Genomic DNA, 20,231 nt, shown 5'->3' on the forward strand with positions numbered 1-20,231 from the left:
CTGGCCCGCGAGGCCCGCCCCCGCCTCCTGACGGCCTTAACCCGCTCCGCGCCGCGCCGGGACCCTCGCTAGGCGATAGCCAGGCCCAGGCCGCCCTAGACCATCGCCGCGGCCCCAAACCAATCCCACTTCTAAATCAACAGCATTTCTTACACGCAGAGCGTTTACGCACATGCGATCCTAACACCCCAAGAAAGGAACAGCTGCACCAGCGGCTCTGTGGAGACCGCAGGTGCTCCGCGCCACTTGGGAAACCATGAGAAGTTCCCAACCTGCACTGCTCAGGCCACCGTGCTCCGGGCCCTGGCAAACCCGCTGTCCCCAGAACGCGGGTGAATAATGCAAATTCCTTTGGAATTACCAACACTGGTCTCATTTCTATCCAGTGAGCTTACTGTGATTAAGGCTAAACTCAATGGGTGGGTAAGGAATGAATAATCAAGAGATCTGATCTGGAACCCACATAACAGCTACAAGTGTGCAACACATTTGTCAAATCAGACATTCAGGAGAGGAGAGGGCTGGAAGAAGGGAGAGACGTGCGAGTTCACATTCAAACATAATCTCTGGTTATCCGTAAGGGGCTGAGGTCTCCACACCGAGAACTCTTCAGAGGCAGGGCCTGAGCCCTTCTTTGCCTCATTTTCTTCAATAGAGAGCTTTCCCTTGTTTGGCAGATGTCATGGCACCATTGTTTAAAACCCATTTCACTGCCGTGTTGGGCTCAAATCTGTGTATAACTCAGGTTAGGACTGATAATAGACAATGTCATAACATAATAATCACTAGAATGTGTAACTTGGCATAAAACCAGAAATCCAGGTCAACAGGAAACAATAGGATCCCCAATCACACCAAATAATTTAATAAAAATCAGATAAATATCAGTAACAATAGAAAACAAAATTTAACAATAGTATCAAAGCAACAGGCAAAAACTAAGTTAGTCCAGTCCTGGCTGGTGTGGCTCAGTTGGTTGGGCATCATCCTGTGCACCAAAAGGTTGCTGGTTTGATTCCAGGTCAGGGCACATGCCCAGGTTGTAGGCTCGATCCCTGGTGGAGATCATGCAGGAAGCAGCTGATCAATGTTACGCTCTCACATATGTTTGTCTCTTTCACTCTCTCTAAAAATCAATAAAAACTATTCTTTAAAAAAACAAAAGACCTATGTTAGTCCATATCTTAGAGCACACGAATAATAAGCACTAACATGTATTACCCTAGTCAGGTAGCTCAGTTGGTGAGAGCATCGTCCTGATATGCCAAGGTTGCAGATTCGATCCCAGATCAGAGCACATACAAGAATCAACCAATGAATGCAAAAGTAAGTGGAACAAGATTATTATGACCACCTGACGTTTGTAGGCAAATTAGCTGCACACTGCATCGTATGGGATATGGAAGCCGAAGGCCTGTTCGAACACCTTTGCTGTCTGTAGTTACCAAGATAAAACGTCTCCAGTTCGCACAGGAACATAAGGATTGGACAGTCGACCATTGGGAAAAAGTCATGTGGTCCGATGAATCACGTTTCCAGTTGCATCATGCAGATGGCAGAGTGAGAATTTGGCGGAAACAGCATGAAAGCATGCACCCCACATGCATGAGTACAACCCTTCAAGCTGGTGGGGGCAGTGTTATGGTTTGGGGCATGTTTTCCTGGCATGATTTGGGCCCTTTAATACATGTGGAACAATGTCTGAACAGCACAACATACCTAAGTATCATTGCTGATCAGGTTCATCTTATCATGTTGATGGTGTATCCCAATGGAGATGGGTTCTTCCAACAAGACAATGCGCCATGCCACGGTGCTCGTATTGTGCAGGAGTGGTTTCAAGAACATGTGGGAGACTTTACCTTGCTTAGGCGGCCCCCTCGCTATAGTATTGAAGGCAAAAGGTGGCCCAACGAAATACTGATGGGGTGGTCATAATAATCTGGCCACTCAGTGTATACGTACACACACACACACACACAACTAACATACTGAGATCTCACTATGTGTCGGAGTCTTGTGAAAAGCATGGTCTGTCCACACTACTGCACTGCATTTGCACAATGATCCTGTAAGGAAAACAGTATTATTACCCCAATTCTTGGAGCTCAGAGAAGTCAAGCACTTTGCCAAAGGTCCTACATATGGAAACAGGCAGAGCTGGACTCCACGCAGGTCTACCTGGATCCAAGGATCAGGCTCCCGACCAGTAAATTAATACACAGCCACATCTGACCACGAATAGATTATAAGTAGATTAAAGCTTTGAATATCTATACCTTTGGTTAAATAACTAAGGTTGATATATGTTTCAGAGGAAGCCTTAGTTAAGAGATCCTAGCCCTAGTTGGTTTGGCTCAGTGGATAGAGCATCGGCCTGCGGACTGAAGGGTCCCAGGTTCGATTCTGGTCAAGGGTACATGCCTGGGTTGCAGGCTCGATCCCCAGTAGGGGGCGTGCAGGAGGCAACCTATCAATGATTCTCTCTCAACATTGATGTTTCTCTCTCTCCCTCTTCCTTTCTCTCTGAAATCAATAAAAACATATTTAAAAAAGAGAGAGAGAGATCCTGGCTACGGTGATCAGCCCCAGAGACAAAGCTGGATTCATTTGTTTTACTTTCCGGCCTACAGGGTAATGGCCAAAGCATGGGTATCTTCAGTACACCAGGAATGGCTAAGATCTTCATTTAGGTCTGCCAAAAAGAACACGTAAAATTCAAGATTTGACTGGATGTGACTAGTGTATATCCCAGGGGTTCTCAGCAAAGGCACATTAACTTTACAAATTCTCATCGATGTACAAAATGTTTTTACTGTAACAGAGTGAACCTGCGTTTAGTGTTGTAGTGCCAGGTCGGGCCTCATGAGTAGCTAAGAAGGCCCAGTGCCCTGGAGACACAGGGCTACAGGGCTACAAGGTAACAAGTACAGTGCCTGTGGATGCTATCTAGACTCTGGGCAACACTGTCTCACTAGAGAGCCTTCAGGAAATGACTGCTGACTTGTTTAGTGTTGTCTTAAACCTTTCAACCTCCAAGTGTAAAGTCAAAAATAAAATTCAAAAGGGTGACACCAGTATAAACAAGCTGAAAAATACAATAATCTGTTTGGTGCCATTCTGGAAAGTTCAAGAGCTTTGGACCAGACTATGATAAACCTGTCATTATAGAGCATTTCGTATTTAAAAGGCTACATATTCAAATTGGCAAGTAATGCCAAGAATTATATATACATTAGTGGGTATTTTTGCAATTCTAACTATATCCTTGAATACTATCAGTTAATATAGACCCAGATATTTGTTTGCATGTTCTGTGCTTTATATTGGGATGTAAGTTTATTTTAAAAAGGTAATGACTATTACTAATATTCTGCTCTTGAGTCTAAAATGACTTTATCCTCTTAAAATGAGTAGTGCTTGCCCTAACCAGTTTGACTCAGTGGATAAGAGCGTTGGCTTGCAGGCTGAAGGGTCCCAGGTTCAATTTCGGTCAAGGGCATGTACCTTGGTTGCAGGCACATCTCCAGTAAAGGGTGTGCAGAAGGCAGCTGATTCATGTTTTTCACCGATCTTTCTAACTCTCTGTAAAAAATGTCCCTTCCTCTCTGTAAAAAATCAATAAAATATATTTTTTAAAAATGAGTAATGCTTGCTTACAAACTGTGTCCAAAACTGAATTAGCAGCAACGAATATTGAAACTATCACCAAACGGTACACTACCATATCAAACCTGTACTATCCTTTCCAGATCCAGTGTTGATCCTTATGAAACTCACTTGCAAGATACAAAAGGCATTCCGTTACAAGCAAGTAGAGCCTCCGTCTTCTTATTATGCTGAAGAAAGGCCCAAGATGCCCTCCAAGCCAGTGGTTCTCAACCTAATGCCACGACCCTTTAATACAGTTCCTCATGTTGTGGTGACCCCCAATATCATTGTTACAAATTGAACATAATTAAAGCATAGTGATTAATCACAAAAACAATATGTAATTTTATATGTGTTTCCCGATGGTCTTACGCAACAGCGACCCTTGTGAAAGGGTCGTTCGACCCCCAAAGGGGTCGCGACCCACAGGCTGAGAACCATTGCTCTAAGCAATCTTAAGCCTCAAAGGTATTAACTTAAAAAAAAATAAAGAAAAACAACAACAACAAAGAAATAAAAAAGACTGTGACCTACTTAACCTGTTTGTCATGCTGCATTCCGTTTGGGGAAGGATAGACATTTACTGAGCACCTAATATGTCTAGGCACAAGCCTCACACAATCCTTTGAATACTGTATAATGTCATTTTCATTTCACAGGTAAGGAAACTGGGAGAGGAGGGGAAGAGAGAGGAAATATTCTTGTCCAAACATACAAAGCTAGGAAGTAGTAAAGTCAAAGTCTTTGAATTTTCCAAAATGGCACATAATTTGCAATTTAAGTGAAAAGTGGACAATATGTGTAAAGCCAGAGAATGAAAGAGAAATTGGAAAAATAAGTCTTTAAAAAAAATAGTTCCGGAAATTAGAACTAATCAGAATATTTTAAAACACATTAAGAATAGAAGAACGAAAAAATAAAGGTCCTTAATTAGATTAAAGTATGCAATAGGGCATGTTTCCAAAAGTATGGTGCAGGGATACCTTATTCAGAATCACCTGTGGTACGTGCTGAACAAGCAGACTTCCCAGTAGTGTCCACGCTAGACCTCCAGAATCAGAATATGTGGGACGTGCTGCATGAGCTGTGTGGGTACTGAAGTTTGAAAAACCACCATTTTAGAAGAGGAAAGATTTGCTTCTTATTTTCACTGGGAATAGACAAATATCAATGGATATTTCTATAATTTATTCATTTGAAAGCAGTTTCTGAATTTAAGAAAGGTACAACTCTAGAAAAAATTGCCAAAGGGGGAACTCTTTTCTAAAGAGTATTTTAGGATAAAAGAAAAATGGAATTTTTTAAAAGTTTGGAATTCAGTCCTAGTTTTAAGGGGTGGGGGAGGAGACGGGGTGAAGGGAAGGAGGAAGACAGGTCGCCAAGAAGGAGGAGGCAGGATGGGGTAGGCGTGGAAGGCAGGTAAGTGAATCTGATGTGGGGCCTGCTGTGGGACCCTTAGGACCAGATAATCCCAGATCTGACTGACCCTTTTACTGTTTCCAGCCCAGCCAATAATTTTAGTGGGAAAGGGCAAAAAACTTGAAGTATGTGCATGCTATTTCACATGACACGCCAGCACACCCATTTCCTTTGATTCTGCAAACACTGTCCAGTGAGAGCCTGCGAGGTTCCCTAGCATTCTGGGTCCCCTGTGTGTCCAACTGAAAGAGAATGCCACTTAGAAAAGCACATCAAGCCCTAACCGGTTTGGCTCAGTGGATAGAGCGTTGGCCTGCGGACTGAAGGGTCCCAGGTTCGACTCCAGTCAAGGGCATGTGCCTTGGTTGCGGGCACATCCCGTTGGAGGGTGTGCAGGTGGCAGCTGATCAATGTTTCTCTCTCATCGATGTTTCTGACTATCACTCTCCCTTCCTCTCTGTAAAAAATCAATAAAATATATATATTTTTTAAAAAGCACATCAATCACACCCACGTTTGCCACTAGTGTATAAGGACGCATTCATCTCTACGTCTCACACATTTTCAGTGAGATGGCACCATTTACCAGCCACGTGTCACAAGGCCTGATGACTCTAGACTGGGCATTCACTGTGGTGGTGTGGGCAAGTGACTTCACGGCTCAGCTCAGTTTTCTCACCTGTAAAATTGGGGCGGGGTGGTAGTACGAGTAGCTATGCCACAGGGTTATGAAGGTTAGAAATAATGTATGGAAAGTGCTCAATAAACAGGAGCTATTTGTTCTTTCCAAATGAGGGCTCTTACTATGGCAGGTAATGGATTGTGTTCCTGCCTAAGTCTTCCTGGGACTAAGTTCAAAGCTAAAATTAACAAACGTGATGTGTGAAAATGGCTCAGAAAGTGCAGTCTGAGGGAGTGAAAGCAGTCTGGAGGTTTTCCAAGGGAAAAGGATCAGTTCATTTTATTAAGGGAAAGAAATAGCTACGGGGTAGGAGCTACAGAAAACCGAAATGCCACAGAGTCTTACTTTTTCATCCTAAAGCCAAGGTTTTGCAACCATGCTTTACGGCAAATCACAAACTCCTCACCCCACATCCTTTCTGGGGCTATTTCAGGCCCAGGACGGGATGTGCGACTGCATGTAGGACTGTCTTTCAAATAACACTGATGGTTCGTTAGTGCCCTTGTTATTCCCAGGGCTACAATCCCCACTGACCTATCTTTGAGTAAATCCGCTTTCTAGAAAATATCATTATAGTAAGACTCCATTATATTTTTATAATTAACAAGTTAACATGACTATTAAACAATTTTCCTCCAGGGGGAAACTAATATTATTGATTATTTTTAACTTTTTATATTTTTTAATTTTTATTTTTTTAATCAAAGTAATATATACACATGGATAAACGACAAATAGTGCTAAAAGTTTTATAATAAAAACAGCAGCCCCTGTTTCTTATTGTCCATGTTTTTGTCTTTATATTCTGCTTTCTAAGATAGGCTACTTTCCAAGTCTTCTGTTGAATTTAAAATTTTGGCTATAATGTTTTCAGTATTAACGAGTTCATTCTTGTTCGGATTGTTATTGTTTTTAACAACATACTCTTGTTTGATGTTTGCGACCTCTCTCTCTCTCTCTTTCTCTCTCTCTCTCTCTCTCTGAGGACTAGCAAAGAAAGGTTCTGAATTCTTCTGTTTCCTACACTGTCTTTATTTCCACCAAGTTGTTTTTCCTGTGACATTGTTTTACCCTTTATCTATCACGTTGGAGACTTTTCTCTAACGTTTAGAGAAATGTGGCTGTCCATTTATTATGTACAAGTGAGGAACTAAACAGTAAGCATGAAATGGGCATGACAACTGGTGGGCTTTAATGATGGGAGGTGGTGAGCTATCCACTAAAAGAATCCCCAAATGGGCCTTTCTCTATAGCCATTCAATTTGGTTTTCTACCCGCAAAAAGAATCTTTACATCTTCTATAGGCTAGGCCTGGCTAGCCGTAAATGGGAAAGGGCTGAGAATCGCACTATTCAGTATACAGCCTTTAAAAAAAAAAATCTGCTCTTGCCCCCCTCACTGTTTTCAGCCCAATAGCTTACCTGCACCCCTGCTGGGGGTGAATGCCCTGGTCCAGAGACTTTAGAAGGCAATTTCTCAATATAAAATCTCTAGTCTCACGGAGGTGGGAAGGGAGGTGATCTGGCTGTACAGGGCTGGGGAGGGTGTGGAAAATCTGAACATACCTTTTACAGACTTTTAATTGGTCCTTTTGATTTCAATTACAGGCCTCACCACCCCCTGCTTTCTATGGTACTAATGCCTCTAATTTCTGATTTTTCCCCTTAGGTTCTTATAAGCAAACAGGCTCACTTCTAACCAATGTCTCTCTCAGAAGAAGTTGGACTTCATCTTCCTCAATTCTGCTAAGTCTAGCACCATGCTTTTGACTGCCATTTTCTAAAAATGTATCTACCTCTCTTATCCATTTATCCTTTTGAATTCTTTTAGTCCTTATGTATTTTCACTTTTAAAAAATCTTTTTACTGTAATTTTAGTGCAGCTGGGGAGGGAATAGTGATAAAGACAGGTCTGTAATCTTTAATAACTTTAAATAAAAATCTACTGTGCCCATTTACGGATGAGACAGCTGAAGCACAGGCAGGTTAAATAACGTGCCAAGGTCTCAGAGCAAGTTAATGGCAGCATCAGGAACCATAAAACCCAAATTTCCAAACTCCCTTGTTAGATATTTTTCCATTATATGACACCCACTAGTTACCCATACTTAAGACCAGTTTTAGGACATGCGAGTGAAAAACATTTTTTTAAATCCTCACTTGATCTCACCAAGGATATATTCAGTGATTTTACAGAGAGGGGAAGGGGAGGGAGAGAGAAAAACAAACATCAATGTGAGAGGGAAACATGGATTAGTTGCCTCATGAATGTGCGACCAGGAATCAAACCTGAAACCTAGGCATGTGCCGTGACCAGGAATCAAACCCACAACCCTTTGGTGCACAGACAATATCCTAACCATTGAGACACACCAGCGAGGGCAAGAGAGTGAAAAACTATTTAAAATTTGTTGTAAACTATAGGTCTCAAATCTTAACATTGTTATGAAGAAACAACCAAACCCCAAATTCTTAAATCCAGTCACACAGCTTAGTTAAGCTATAAACATATATTATGGAACAAAAATAGTTTGGGATATTCTTATTAAATTCTAAGTACTTGAATTCAACTTAAAGACATTTTGCATGTTTTCATGAATTGTTTTTGTCACTTTACTTTGGTTAACTTTTGAAAAAAATGCCACAGAATTTTATTTTAAATCACAAAAATCTTATTTTGTTTGCTTGTAATCTGAATATTAAATAAAGTTTAAGATATCTACAAAAGAAACAAAAATAGCAAGTTGCAGTAATCCTAAAGGCCTCTTACTATCTTTATAAGAGGGTAACCTTGAGTACACTTTAAACGATTAAAATATAAACAATTAATAAAGGCACTGGTTATTTATAAGCAATACACTCATTTTCAAACACTGGCACTGTTTTGGGCGTTTATGGTTTTGTTAACTTTGAACTGGGAAACCAATGGTTAAATTTTTTCCTCTCTTTCTCTAAGACTAAAAGAATCTGCGAGAGCAGCAGACCAGGCCTAGGAGATCACATTACTCTGGGGGTGGGGGAAGAAGGCAGCTGGAGGGGAGTGTAGAGAGAAGGCCCAGAAGGGAAAGAAAACAAGTTGTCTGAACCTCCCCACAGGGGTAGACCAGAGGGGATCAGGAGGTTCTGGGGGAGCCTGTGTTTACCTCTGGGGCAGCTGAAATGGGCTACACAAGAATGGATTCCCCCCGCACTTAAGTGCCTCTCAGCAGACTAGAGCTGGAAACCTAGAAATTAATGCTGTTTCTTCAAAACATTTAGTACCAATTTCTGTTGTCAAGGTTTTAAACACACAAAGAACAAGTGGATCCAGACAGTTTCTTGCCTACACTTATTAGAAATCCCTGCTGCCCTTAGAGAAGCAATGACAACTCTAAATGCTCTTTTCGCTCTACAGCGGCAGATCTGGCATATTAATGCAGAAGTACATATTAACCAGGGAAGAATGGCTACAGTTAACTGCTCAGTGAGGGGCTGTGGTGACATCAGGAGGAAACAGCCGCTTGAAAAGAAAAGAAAACTAGGAAACAAAGAGTTCTGCTTTCAAAGTCGACCTGGCAGGAGCTGTCCTCTTATTTGCCACCCTTCCTACCAGCTGGCATATAAAAATCTATATTCAGTATAGCAACTCCAAAATCAGATTTAATCACTAAGTTATTTTCAAATTCCCTGAGCAATAATAATTTATATTTATGACTACTTCACCATGAAGAACATTCTAGTGTGATTCTAAAGACAACAGTAAAAGTAACTCTTCAATAGGCTTAGGCCAACAACAGCCTATCAACTAGTCTTTCTTTAATGAAAAATGAATGAGAATCCCACACAGACTGGTTACAGGAGCCCCCCACATCTGTTCTCTTCTCTTACCCTCAACCTTAAGTTTTAGGCCTTAACCCCTAAGTTTCAGATGGACACATTGCCTCAAAATAAAGAACACATGTTCCAGACTCTTTTACATCAGGGCATTACCACATGACTAAGTTTAACCAATAGTATGTGAGTAGAAATACTTGAACTTCGGTGTCAACTTCTTAAAAGGAATAGGCTCCCTCACTATGGAAAACAGTATGGAAGGTCCTCAAAAAAATTACAAATGGAAATGCCTTATGACTCAGCGATTCCACTTTCGGATATGTATCCAAAGAAACCCCAAACACTAGTTCAAAAGCATACATGCACCCCTATGTTCATTGCAATGTTATTTACAGTAGCCAAAATATAGCAACCCAAGTGCCTATCAAGAGACGAGTGGATAAAAAAAGCTGTGGCACATACATACAATGGAATATTACTCAGCCATAAAAAAAGAATGAAATCTTACCAATTACGACAGCATGGATGGGTATTATGCTAAGTGAAATAAGTCAGAGAGAGAGGCAAATATTACATGATTTCACTTATATGTAAAGTCTAAAGAACAAAATAAGCAAACAAACAAAACTGAAACAGACTCACAGACACAAAGGAGGAGGAGGGAGTTGAGGGGCCGTGTGAGACGGTAGAATTAAGAACTACAAATTGGTAGGTACAGAATAGTCACGGGGATGCAAAGTACAGCACAGGAAATATAGTCAGTAATACTGTAATAACTATGCATAGTGCCAGGATGGGTATTGGAAATATCAGGGAGAACACTTTGCAAAGAATATGACTGTATTAACCACTATGCTATACACCTGAAACTAATATAAGACAACATTGAATGTAAACTCTAATTGAAAACTAAAATTTTAAGTTAAAAAAAAAAAGAAAAGGAATGGGAATCCCTCTTCTCTTTTCTACTTCCCACTGCCTGCAAGGGGTCAGGACAACTGGAATGGCCTTTTGGATCCTGAAGCAGAATTGCATCCTAAAGAATAACAGGATATAAGGTGTTTCACCCTGTGGAGTCCCCACACACATCCAGGTTGGCTAATGTCAGCCTGTTATAGGAGAGAGAAATAAACATCTTGCTTGGTTAAGTCACTGGCAATCAGCATCTGTATTATCACCATTTAGTCTTAATGGTAATAATATTAAAAGACCAGTTCTAACTCGCAAAAAATATAAGAATTCTCCAAATCAACTGTTTCTATTGTTTATCTATGAAAAACGGTTAATTACAGAACAAGCATATGAAACAGTTCTATAAGCTTTAGAAAATGACAAAGTGGTTTAAATAATCCATGTGAAACACATAGCCCAGTGTCCAACTCACAACATGCAAATAATACAAATTAATTATTTTTGCTATTGCTCCTTCCCCTTCCCACAGTCTACGGTGCTGATATGAGGAAAATTAAAAACCCATGTGTTCTATCATATTCCTGGTAAAGAACTTCTATCCAGAATAGAGAGAACTCTTACCACTCAATAATTAGACAGTATACAAACCAACTTAAAATTTTTGAATTGACATGTCACCAAATAAGAAATATGAATGGCTAACAAGCACATAAAAAAGTGTTCAGCATATTAGTTATTCAAGAAATAGAAACTAAACCACAGTGAGATGCCACTTCACAGCCATGTGAATAACTACAATTAAAAAAGACAGATAAAACCATGTGTTGGTGAGAATGTGGAGAGCTTACTACCAGACCCAGCAGTTCCACTCCTAGGAATCTACCCTAAAGAAATGAAAACATGTACAAGCACCATCCTATATAATAAAAGGCTAATATGCAAATTGACTGAACAGCAGAACGACCAGTCGTTATGATGTGCACTAACCACCAGGGGGCAGATGTTCCACACAGGAGCCGCCCTTTGGTGGTCAGTGCACTCCCACAGGGGGAGCACTGCTCAGCCAGAAGCTATGCTCATGGCTGGCGAGCATAGCGGCTGTGGCGGGAGCCTCTCCCACCTCCACAGCAGCGCTAAGGATGTCCAACTGCCGGCTTAGGCCCATTCCCCACAGGGAGCGGGCCTAAGCCATCAGTTGGACATCCCCCGAGGGCTCCTGGACTATGAGAGGGCGCAGGCCAGGCTGAGGGACTCCCACCCAAGTGCACGAATTTCACACACCGGGCCTCTAGTTATTCATAAGGACCAAAAATTGGAAACAATCCAAATGTCCATCAATTGGTGAATGGATAAACAAAATGTATTTCCAAAGAATGGAATAATATTCAACAATAAAAAGGAACACAGGACTGGCATGTGCAACAATTTAGATAAACCTCAAAAACATGCTGTGAAGTGAAAGAAGCCAGTTACAAAAGAGCACATATTATATGATTCCACTCATATGAAATGTGCAGAAAAGGCAAATCTATAAAGATGGACAGTAGATGAGTGGCTACCTGGGGTTGGGGGTGGGATTGACTGCAAAGGGGATCTTCATTAGATGACAGAAATGTCCCAGAACTGATGGTGGTGACCGGCTAAAGAAATGAAAGTCAGCCCTGGTTGGGTGGCCCAGTCAGTTGGAACATCATCCCGTACACCAAAAAGCTGTGGGTTCAATTCCAGGTTAGGGCACACACCTAGGTTGTGGATTCGATCCCCAGTCAGGGCATGTACAAGAGGCAACTGACTGATGTTTCTCTCTCACATTGATGTATCTTACTCTCTCCCTTGCCTCTCTCTGAAATCAATAAACATATCCTCAAGTGAGGATTTTTTTAAAACTTACTTTCCCTCTTCTCTCTAAAATTAATAAAAATATTAAAAAGAAAAAGAACATGAAATGAAAATCAAAGAGGGAAAAAAGGAGAGAAAAAGAGAGGGATAAAAGGAAAAGGCACCAGCTCGTATCTCTGATGCAGTGTTTAAATTTGAGAATAGGTCCATGGCTCCTGCCAACAGAGATTTGCACCTGGAATCACAAATGCACTAGTCCTGGGAGTAGAAGAGTATCCTGTGTTATTATATTGCCAAAATATGCCTATGTGGAAAATGCCTGAAATAACTGTCAAACACAAAAAAATAAAGGTCTTGGCAACAAAGACTTAAATGTTATCAAGCATGCTATTGAAGGTTGTGTATTCACCACCCAATACTTAATAAATATGGAATTAAAGATGGAAAGCACTCAGAACAGTGCCTGACATAGTTCAGAGTAATGTACGTGGCCTGCTATTATCATCATACTGCACTCCGTGTGAAAAGTGCTCACTGATTCATGTATTCATTCACTCATTAACTTTCTACTAAACATCTACTATGTGTCGGGTTATATGATGGGCAAAAGAGTTGATAAAGCACAAGATGGGCATGGTCTCCATGCTAAGAGAGCTTTCAGTCAGGAAGGGAGAGACAGTAAGCAAAGTATCACTTTAATTAGTGTATGATTTATAAACTAAGTTCTCCACAGACAAAAATAAATCCTATGACAATATGACGAACTTTGTTAAAAAGTTCTTAATGAGTTGCATATATGCTTTATAAGTTCCTATTTTTAAAAGGTTCTCTCATTAAAATTTTTTAAATAAAAATACAAATTTGTTTTAGAAAAGTCAGAGTAGAGACTACTAATACTTTATTTTGTATTTTCATCCAGTTTTTTTCTGAATTTAATTTTAATATTGTGGCATCATACCTAAAATTAAAATGTACTAGTATATTCCATTTGAAAATATACTAATTATGTAATTATCTCAGTCCTGGCTTGTTGTTAAAAATTTTTCATGTTAAAAAATTTTTTTTTCATGTTTACAAAGTGAAAAGTACTCATTCCCTAATTTATCTGCTTTGTCAGTGGAGATTTCTGCACGAGTCCCTTAAAGGGGGAGATACCTAAACAACAAAGGAATTTGGTCAATTTTGCAAAATAAAGGTACCAAAGTAAATCAGTAAGGTACTGAATAAGAATCAACCTATTACATCTGGATTCAACACTATTCATAAAAGCAACAACTTGAACAGAATTTTTGAATCTGTTGTGCTCATGCACTCATGATATCGTTGGGAACACATTTTTAAAAATAAAGGCAAAGAAACAGCTACAAGGAACAGACTATTCTGAAACCATTTCCAGGAACAGGGTTTGTTTAAACAAAACGTATTAAGTGAAACCAGCTGCATTAAGGGTTGATGCCATCTGAGGTGGAATTCTAAAACCACCCACTTTATACTAAGAAATTCTCAGTGGCCAACTAGCTATAGAATAGCGCAGCAATGAGCAGTGCACCAGTGAACAGAAGGCCTGCAGTGCAAAACAGGTGCTCGGGAGAAACCCTTGTGCCTCACAAACCACGCTTCAAACAAAGTGTTTAAGAAATGTGAAGGGAGTTACTCCTTTTCTTTTTTTTAATTGATTTTTTAAATATATTTTTATTGATTTCAGAGAGGAAGGGAGGGAGAGATAGAAACATCAATGATAAGAGAGAATCATTGACTGGCTGCCTCCTGCACATCCCCTACTGGGGATCAAGTCTGAAACCCGAGCATGTGCCCTTGACTGAAATCGAACCCGGGACCCTTCAGTCTGCAGGCCGACCCTCTTATCCACTGAGCCAAACCGGCTAGGGCTTTTTATTGATTTTTTTGAGAGAAAGGAAGAGGAAGAGAGAAAGAGAAACATCAATGTGACAGTGTAACATCAATCTTCTGCCTCCTGCACGCCCATACCAAGGATCGAGCTCACAGCCCGGGCATGTGCCCTGACTGGGAATTGAACCAGCAAGTTTTTGGTGCACTGGACGACACCCAACCAAGTGAGCCACACCAGCCAGGGTGGGAGTTCCCCTTTTGAGGGCACCAGGAAAAGGGGACCTGAAGTCAGGAATAATCAGCATATTCTGCCAGAAGGCCAGCTGGTGCTGCTTTCATACAAACTAATGGTCTAACACTTCACTAATTAAAATATGCTCCAGAGAACTCTAAAACCTACACTTTTTTCCCTTTCTGAAAACTAAAAACATCTCAAGAAAAAACAGAGCCTGCCTTAGCTGGTTTGGCTTAGTGGATAGAGCATCAGCCTGTGGACTGAAGGGTCCCGGGTTTGATTCCCATCAAGGGTGCATGCCCGGGTTGCAGGCTAGATCCCCAGTAGGGGGCATGCAGGAGGCAGCCGATCAATGTTTCTCTCTCATCATTGATGTTTCTCTCTCTCTCTCTCTTCCTCTCTCTCTCTCTCTCTTCCTCTGAAATCAATAAAATATTTAAAAAAAACAACAGAGCCCTAATCGTAGTTGTCATTATTTAAAATCATTTTCCTTAACTTACAAGAAAAGCCTGCTTGCTTCTTTGAAGACTTCCTAGTGGAAACATATCCGGGACCCTTGGTGAAGTCATGTGACCTAGTCAGGAACAATCACCCATTTTGAAAATGTTTCCCAATGATCACCAGCACTGCCAGTAGGACTGTAATCAAAACAATACAATTGAGAAACTCAGCCATTAATCATTTTATTTTGGAAACCAATTAGGGGATGATGAAAGAAGAAAAAACAGTGATTCATTTATTTTGATGAAATCTGGCCTTCAAAAGATAGAAAAGGCCAGGAAATACACATATTTTTATATTCTAAGGTATCTTAAACTTAGCCTCAAAAAAAAAATCTTTCCAAGCTCACTAAATGAACAAAATAAATCAGCTAGTTTAAGAACTTGACATGAAAAAAAAAAGAACTTGACTATGACATATTCTAACTTTTGGCATTAAGCTTGCAGGTAAAAAAAAAAAAAAAAATGACTGAAGGGCAGTCACAAACTTTGCAATTTGAAGCACCTAAATCAACAAGATAGCAATGCACCATGATCCCATGCCACCTGCAGGATAATGATGGCTTAGTTTTGAAACTTCATTCATTAGCTGGGTTTACCTGCCACTTTTAAGAGCAGGCAAAGCCCAGTACTAAAATTCAACTCAGAGGATGCATTTCAGAATACAGCTTCTATGAACTCAATTTGTTTCTCAGAAGAAATAGTCCCAAAGTTCTAAATTGCAATGAGAGGATAATATCAACAATGTCCTGAAGGGTACAAAGGACATTCCATTTACAGGAAATTCCGATTAGTCTGGATACTAGTTAATAATTAGAGCTTTACAATACTTGCGAAGAGCATTTCCATCCAGGAAGTAGGCCTTGGTGTTCACTTCTGAGGCAAGTCCTACATTTTCACCAGAAAATGTCATTGCTTGCCCTAGCTGGTTTGGCTCAGTGGATAGGGCATTGGCCTGTGGACTAAAGGGTCCCAGGTTTGATTCTGGCCAAGGGCACCTGCCCGGGTTGTGAGCTCAATCCCCAGTAGGGGGCATGCAAGAGGCAGCCAATCAATGATTCTCTCTCATCATTGATGTTTCCATCTCCCTCTCCCTCTCCCTTCTCTAAAATCAATAAAACTATACATTTTTTAAAGTGAAAAATTCTCAAAAAAAGAAAACATCATTGCTTAAACTGAGTCTTGACAGCCTTTGGAAATTTGCAAGTCAAGGTCTATCTTTCTGGTCCCAGTTTTATTACCAGAACAAATCTGTGTGAACTGGCAAAGTAAAGGGTACAATCTCTAAAGCAGGCGTGCTGATTGCCCAGCTACCTGGCTCACATGGGGCCGGCAACCACAAACTCTCCCTCAGCTTGTCAGTTCTCTGGAGTTTACATTAAAGACGCCAAAAAGATACACCATCATTTTATTTTTATTTTTAATGATTTCAGAGAAGAAGGGAGAGGGGGAGAGAGATAGAAACATCAATAATGAGAATCATTGATCGGCTGCCTCCTGCACTCCCCCTACTGGGGATCGAGCCCGCAACCCAGGCATGTGCTCTTGACTGGAATCAAACCTGGGACCCTTCAGTCTGCAGGCTGATGCCCTATCCACTGAGCCGAACCAGCTAGGGCTACACCATCATTTTAATATTTTAAACTCCGCAGGAGTCTTTAGCTCTATGACGAACTTCACAGGCCATCTAGTTCATCCTAAATTCTTTGAATGGTTCCTGTTTAAAATGTTACTGAGACTTGGGAAAGTTTGCATATGGATCCCATGTTATATAATGTTATTGGGCTAATGTTCATTTTCTTATCCGCGCTAACAGTGCTGTGGTGGTGTGAGAGAACGTCCCTGTTCTTGCTGTTGTGAGCCTACAGCCAATTTCTAGGAGGTTTGGCAGAAGGAAAGTATTTGTATGTAAAGCGAGAGATGGAGAGTGTAGAAGTGTTAAAAGTTGATGAATCTAGATGAGGGATATACTAGTGATTCTTTGCACTGTTTTTTCAACTTTTGATACGTTTAAAATTTTTCACTAAAAAATAAAGAAGAGAAAATAATAATGAATGCTCTTGACAAGTACAGTCTCTCTTCCTCAATATCCTCAGGGAATGAAATTCCACGACTTCTCATGAAGCCAACACAGCTGTGCAGCATCTTCAAGGACAGTCACGACCACCGCTGCCACAGAGGAGAGTTACGAAGACTCCAGACAGGCACTTCGCTAAGAGCTGTAGTTCAGTACCTCCTCAAATCCTCTCAGAAATCCCAGGAGGTGGGTGTGTGTGCTGCCACCATTGGTATTCACAGGAGTCAGAGCCAAAGCTTGAGGTAGGGGACAGCCAGGATTTAAACCTGGGTAGACAAACTCTGGAGCCCACAGTCTTTACATGACCAGTCTTTAAACTTGGGTCAGGACTCATTCTTGGTCATGACATCCACTAATAAGTCACTGCAAGTATTTTCCAAAAATGAATTAAAATAGAAAATATCACTATGCTCCATAATAAGGGTATGTGTTAATTCATAGGCTTTTTTCAGACTTTCTTTACACACACACACACACACACACACGGGTCACAGTAGAGTATATACTCATGCACGTCACACATGTTAAAGCCATTCTGAATTATTCTATATTGCCTCCTCCTCTTTCATTTCCTCCCCAGAAGCCTCACTATTTAGTAGGACACTACAGGAAAAAAAAAAAAAAAGCAATAAGCAATACAGATTTAGATGGTTAAGGGGAAAATTCCACTGGGAATTCTCTAATCTCAAAATAATATACTTTTGGTACACACTAACAGATAATAATGCAGCTGGCAAATCTGCTAATATAAAAGACATTTTCAAGTAAGAACCTGGATATCCCCTTGCTGTTTGTTTTAGTGAGATGTTACCTGTGATTCTATTAAAAGATATCCATTTAAAAATCAGGCTGAAATAGTATATATCGTCAATGGTTAAAATTAAATGAAAAGATCCTTCTCTGATTATTCTTCTCCATTAAAAATCCCACGCATATAAATATGACTGGAGGTCAAGAAAGACCAAGAAAAGCCATAGTGACATTTTTTGAGAAGTCCAAAAACAGCTGGGGGTGGCAACATGGATGGCAAGTGCGTGCTGGAGAATTATTTTAATAAGTGCCCCCAAACCAAACACCTAACTGTATGTCCTATTTTAAAAGGTTAAATAGGAAAAGTGAAGGAAAACAATCATTCCACATGCGTTTAAGGTCCACCATTAAAGAGGGTTGTCTGTGAATTAATCTTCATATTACCAAATGAAATCATAGGAAGAAAGTACTATGTCTTTAAAACCACAGCTATTTTTCATTCCAAGTTTCTGTTTGAGGCCGTTACTGCTCCCCTGGGACTGCGTTGACTCATTGCATCTTCAGAATGACGCAAGTGAGCTTCTCTGCACAACTTCAAAACAGACTGTGACTATATCCAGGCAAAGGCTGCCTTCGAAGTCAAGAGATCAGTCAGGTACCCATTCACAGAATCGCTAGCACCAGGGAGGTAATGCGAATGTTCTCCTCACCTTTGATTACATCATGGTCTGCTCACTTTTTCCAACTGGTAATATAGGTTGACCATTTTTTCACAACCTTTTCTTAACTTGCTCATCTCTTTAGGACTTCATATCCACCTTCTCTGCCCACTCAGATCCAACCTACCTTCTGGATTTACTTGGTCGTGTAAGTAAGTCAGAAATCTCCTTCCAGTTTCTCCAGTGCTGAATATTCTGCACATCTGGAGTTCCCTCCTCTGATTTTTTATTGAAAGAAGGGAAACCTCCCCATGTTCTCCTACCCCATTTTCAGAAATAATTCTGTATTTCTCCCAGTCCTAATAAAGATAACACCCAATGGCTCACCTAAATCCGTCCCCCTGTGCACCCACCAAAGATGGTGAGCATGAGTGGATAACTGATGGATGGGCAAAGGCGGACCATCCACCCAGTCATTCAAAGTGAACAGCATCAGCCCATGGCATGTGCCAGGCTCAGTGCAGGCACTGCACACAGAGCAGACTGACCAAGACAGACGGCTCTTCCCTGCATGGAACCCACAGTCTAGTGGAGGAGGGAGGCTTTAAATACCCACCACACTAACAGACTTTACCGTAACTAGAAAAGGTGCCAGCAGGGATGAATACAGACCAAGGATTAATACTGACCAACACTGGAAAGGTCTCTGTGAGAGTGACATGCAAGATGAGACATGGAGGATGAGCCCTGTCAACCAAGGAGAGGAAAGCATGAGATATGGGAAGTGGAGGGAACTATTCACTTAAAAATGGCAGGTGAGGTCTAAAGAAAGAAGTATTGATAGGGAGTGAGCAAAATTCCAAAACGGAAGCTACAAGGTTTCCCCCAGACCACCACCAACATGATAAAAGCAAACAAGGCTATACAGACCTGCATGACCTGAAACCAGGTAACTTCAGTGTTACCTGATCCATTCCATTTCCAAAAGGCCCCACAGCTTCCCTCCTACCAGGTAAAAGGGACAATCAAAAACCAGAGGGTGAGCCAACATAAACTGTGTTTGCTTTCTTAAAAGTAGCTAACATTTGCTGCTGATCATTCTCAGCGTTCCTCTGAGAACACAGACATTATAAAAGGCACCCGAGGTGCCAGGAGGCAGAGTGCTCTATTAATACAAAAAGCAGAGCTGCTGCAAAAGATTAAAAAACCTCTACCCATCAAGCTAAATGTCAGTATGCTAGTAATATCTCTCAAGATCAAGTGCAACTTCACCTTATTTCTATTTTATCTTTACCAAGCAAGACATTAGTCACCTAAAGGCATCAAGAATATGACACTGTCTTAAACCCAAAGTGCCCTGGCCAGGTGGCTCAGGATTGGAGCGTTGTCCCATGCACCAAAAGGCTGCAGGTTCCATTCCCGGCCAGGTTACACACCTAAGTTTGTTAAGATGCAGTTTGTTTTAGGTTCATCTCAGGTCAGAGCATATATGGGAGACAACTGACCCATGTCTCTCTGTTTGTCTCTCTCTCAAAAAAAAAAAAAAATCAAAAAACATGAGAAAATGTGAGGAATTAAAAAACACAAAGTAACTCCCCACATAGTATTACTTACATGGTATATACCGTACTTGCCGGCGTATAAGACGATTTTTCATATAAGACGACCCCCTAACATTTCCACTCAAAATACAGAGCTTGTTATATACTCGCCGTATAAGACTACCCCCTCTTCCGCACACCCTCCACACACCAAATAAAAGGTAAAACAATATCAGATTTGATTTTAACATTTTAATTTATATTCAAATGCTTATGACATGCAGGAAAACTGTCACAAGGCTG

At 40.8% G+C, this 20,231-nt stretch overlaps 1 protein-coding gene across 2 annotated transcripts in view; it reads right to left on the bottom strand.

Moving 5' to 3' along the window:
• The window catches only part of ABL1 (ABL proto-oncogene 1, non-receptor tyrosine kinase), a 94,680-nt gene that overhangs the window by 45,283 nt on the left and 29,166 nt on the right, over positions 1 to 20,231 (bottom strand). The window lies entirely within an intron of this gene.

This window comes from Myotis davidii, unplaced genomic scaffold (genome assembly GCF_000327345.1).
Source record: "Myotis davidii unplaced genomic scaffold, ASM32734v1 scaffold651, whole genome shotgun sequence".
Taxonomy (NCBI): domain Eukaryota; kingdom Metazoa; phylum Chordata; class Mammalia; order Chiroptera; family Vespertilionidae; genus Myotis; species Myotis davidii.